Source organism: Microtus ochrogaster, linkage group LG2 (genome assembly GCF_000317375.1).
Source record: "Microtus ochrogaster isolate Prairie Vole_2 linkage group LG2, MicOch1.0, whole genome shotgun sequence".
Lineage (NCBI taxonomy): Eukaryota > Metazoa > Chordata > Mammalia > Rodentia > Cricetidae > Microtus > Microtus ochrogaster.
Window position 1 is genome coordinate 44,649,314 of NC_022028.1, and position 4,325 is coordinate 44,653,638.

Consider the following 4,325-nt stretch of genomic DNA (forward strand, 5'->3'; position numbering starts at 1 on the left):
CTCATCAAGGGTCACAGATTGAAACAATCATATAAAACACATAATACACAAAGTTGGGAATGAGAAGTACAGTAAACAAAAAATTAATAGTAGAAGTTGGAAAGATGAGGCATGGTGGAAATAGTATTTAAGATGAGAGAGCTCCCTAAGGATTATTCTGACAAAATAGAGGGCAAAGTCGACGAGCCTGATACGATAGAAAGTGGTGCATATAGAAGAGATGAAGGATAGACAATATATATGGGTTTACATGTGCAGTTTCAATTTGCTTGGTTTGTGAGTTGTTCTTCTTTCTCATATTAATTTTATCAATATTGTCCCCATAGTGAACAAATGAAAAACTGTTATAATATCTCTCATACCTCAGAAGTTTGTTGATATTTTGTTAGAAAAATAATAAAGTTAATGTGATTACTTTTTCAGACTTTATAAAGAAAATAAATTTTGCCCAGCAAATCTCAGTATTGATCTTTGGTTATTTTCATCAGCAAAATTCTATGATGATAGTAGTACTTGAAACCTTATATGCTTAGATATGAAATTAAACAATGGAATAATCTCAACTATCTTCTCTTTTAAACCAGGGCAACACTGTTTTTTTTTTCCAAGTCTGTCATAGTGCAAAGAGAAAAAGTAATTGAATTGGTCGTGTGTTTTCATTGCTCAGACCCTGACCAAAACTGTGTTTAAAAAGATGTAATTTCTTCCTGCAGCCACCAATGAACATACACTCCATCGTGGTGCAAGTCCAGTGTGTCAACAAGAAGGTTGGCACAGTTATCTATCACGAAGTACGCATTGTGGTGCGGGACAGGAATGACAACTCACCCACATTCAAGCACGAAAGCTACTATGCCACAGTGAATGAGGTCTGTGCCCTTGTGTTGATGTATGTGTTAGCTTATGATATAAAACTGTGTGATTCCATTATAATAATGACCAACATGAACTAGAAGTAATAAGAGTGTACTGTAAGAACTAAAACTTATAAAAATGCTAGTAGCTTATAATAGCATTCCAGAAATTCATGTTGCCATAGAAAAATGAAAATGACTATTTTTTTTATTATAAAATATATTGAAAGGAGATCTTGAGAAAATTCAAAGCATGCTACTGACATTTATGTTTATTGAAAAGCATTGGGCAAAATGTCTTCAGATTTATGAAATGATCTCACTAGGCATCAGAAGAAATTATTTTTGTGAAACTATGTAGAGTTATTGACTAATGTTTATTATTATTATTAATATTTTAATTTTGTTGTTTTAAAATATTCTCACTCCATAGACAAGATCTCTATCTACTTCTGGCTTCAAACACATGGCAATCCTTCTGCCTCACCTTCTCAAGACTGAAATTACAAGAGTGAGCCCAGTAGAGGCTTCTTAGATTTTAAAATACATTTCTATGACACTCATAAACTTCAAACTGAAACCACAATCATATTATTTTAATTTTCTTTAATTATTTATTTTTTGCGAGACAGGTTTTCTCTATAGCTTTGGAGCCTGCCCTGGAACTAGCTCTTGTAGACCACGCTGGCCTTGAACCCACGGAGATCCTCCTGCCTCTGTCTCCCAAATGCTGGGATTAAAGGCATATGCCACCACTTCCCGGCCTTATTTTGTCTTATTTTTATTACAAATTCTTATATATAAACAATGATGGTGTTTTGAAAATATCTTAAAAGTGATTTTATTGATTTTATTAAAAATTAATTTTTATTGTCTTATTTTTACCTTTAACCAAATATCCCTCTGATCTTCTAAGTAATGGTTTCTCTATTAATTTTGTTTTAGACATTAAGTCAGAAAACACTTGAAAAATAATTATAATATCACTTCCAACATACAATATAGACACATAAAAATTAAATTAAGTTTTGCTCTTAAAAACGACACTCAACATATAAAACTATTCTTTTCTTCAAAATGTTTTCCTCTTTAAAATACATATGCTGTGTAGGAAATCATTAGTATATTTTGTATATAGACACAAAATTCATACTTTCAACCCAGCAATCTCTAAAATCAATCAAAACATGTTTTGCTTTGGTAAAAACTCCTATTTGTAAACATGGGGTAAAATTAAGTGACAGATGGTGCAATAATATTTCTTTAAAGTACTTGAAGACTAAAAGTTCAGTGTGTTGGTCAGGGCCTCACCCTGTCTTTGAAACCCTGCGGTAGCCACAGATTCTCATTAGTTCCCATGCCTCTGCCTCAAAGTTCATTTTAAATGTTCTCTTTTTCAATATCTGAAGTACAACATTTGAGTTAGAGTTTGCTGTCTTTGATTGCTGACTTGGCTGATAGAAACTGATAGGCGAATTATCTGAGGCAAAGCTCCGCTTATGCAAAAATCTGTTTTTAGTTCACCTTCGTTTTCTTCCTGCTTCCTCTAGTGTGGGTGTTTTCTTACTGAAATTTAAAACGCTCTTAATTCAATGTTTAGAGCATTCTGTCTTTCCTGATTACTTCCTGTCTCTCCCACGATCCTTTCACGGTCTTGCTGCAGAGTAATACTTCTCAGATACGGTTCCCTTCACGTCACTCTGCTGCTCAGAGACTGCGTCATTTCACATTGCCATCAGGGCAAAGCCGGCTCCTTTAGTGAATCTTCAAGGCCTGCATAGTCTCATCATCTGTCCGTGCTCTTCTCATCCCATGTTTTGGCTAATGGTGCCTCACCTTGTTCAAATTGATTCCTCGTGCCTCACAGGCATCTCCACTGCCGGGCTTATGTTCTGTCCAATGAGTTCTTACTCCTTTATCATCAGAATTAGTTCAGGATCTGGTTTCCTGAAACCATGTTCTCCTAGAGGATTCATATTTACCGATCATTGATTTATTTGGACCCTAAACTCACACAGCACCTGGATAACTGAGTGACGTAAAGTAGGGACATGGGACATTTTTGCCCATTGTTTTGAACAACCCCGTTTCTTCTGCAAAGTTGTTCAGTGTTTTGTGTGTGACTGGCAGCTGAGATAAGCCGGATCCGCTGAATCTGTATTTGGTTGTGTAGACTGTGCACTTGATGATCACACCCACTCCCCCTGATTTTTCAAATGCTAACTGTGATTCATATTTATGTTTTTTTTAAATCAAGGCTTTGTTTATACTTGTCTAAAATATCAAGTGAAAAATTCTGCTGTTTCATCTTTTATTTATCTGAGTAGTTCTGTGATGAAAGTCACTATTCTAAGGAGGCAAAATTTGGATTTATCAGTATAAGTGTATATGTGAATATGTGCATATGTTTGTGTTTATACATATATTATACATGTATATATGTAGGTATATATATATGTGTGTGTGTAAGGTATATGTGTATATTTGTGTATATACATATGACCGCAAAATGCCATCTACCATGTTACCTCTAAACTTAAAAGAATTTATTTTGCTCTGCCCAAGATTATAAACATGTAAGATATTTCTCTGACTATTTTCTCATTTAGTACAAGGTTGACATACTAAAAATCTGGATTTAAAAGTCATTCAGGGTTTAAGAAATTGTTGATGTGATCTTATTTGACACTGCAAAAAAGTGCAAGTCACGAATAAAATCACAATCACGGATCTATAAAGGAGACTTTCCAAGCTCAGATAGTCCTTTTCCCTCCTCAGATCAAAATATTGAGTCCTGAACAGTATCTGCAGTGACAGAAAATGACTCAGAAACATTAGAGTGTACTTCCAAACCCAAAACCTTCTTTGGTCTTTGCTTCACCACTGACTAATAGGCCATGAGGTAGACTGGGGTAAGCATATTTTTGTATATCTGAACCAGAAATAAATATTAAGGCTTATACTTAGTGTACTGTTTAGATGTAATTTTGATCACAATCAGTACATTTACAAATATTTTGAATTCTAGGTGCTAATAATCTTTGGAAGCATGTTTTTTCTAGTAGTTTGTCAAAAATTTACCAAAATCACTAATGTTTTATTTAAATTCTAACTAATGATTATGACAAATGGTATAACCTCCTACTTGAAAGCAAAACATAAGACAGTACAAGGATTTTTCATCCCTTTAGGTAATTGGCAACTCAACAAACCATAGACAATTATATCATTAAGTAGTTATATTGGCTGATTTGAAAACTAAATTGAAGCATAAAATTGTACTTCATTCTTAAGCTAATTCAGAATATAAACTTAATCAACAATAATGTCTTTAAAAGTACATATATACCCTAAATTTCTTTATGTACCTTCTACCTCTTAAAACATATTTATATATATCTCACCCCCAAAATTCCTTTTGAAATAACAGACAGAAAAATACAAGTAAATACATAAAAATTCATGCAACAT

At 33.6% G+C, this 4,325-nt stretch overlaps 1 protein-coding gene across 1 annotated transcript in view; it reads left to right on the forward strand.

The window, feature by feature from the left end:
- Window positions 1–4,325, forward strand: part of Pcdh15 (protocadherin related 15) — a 1,155,509-nt gene that overhangs the window by 836,683 nt on the left and 314,501 nt on the right. The window lies entirely within an intron of this gene.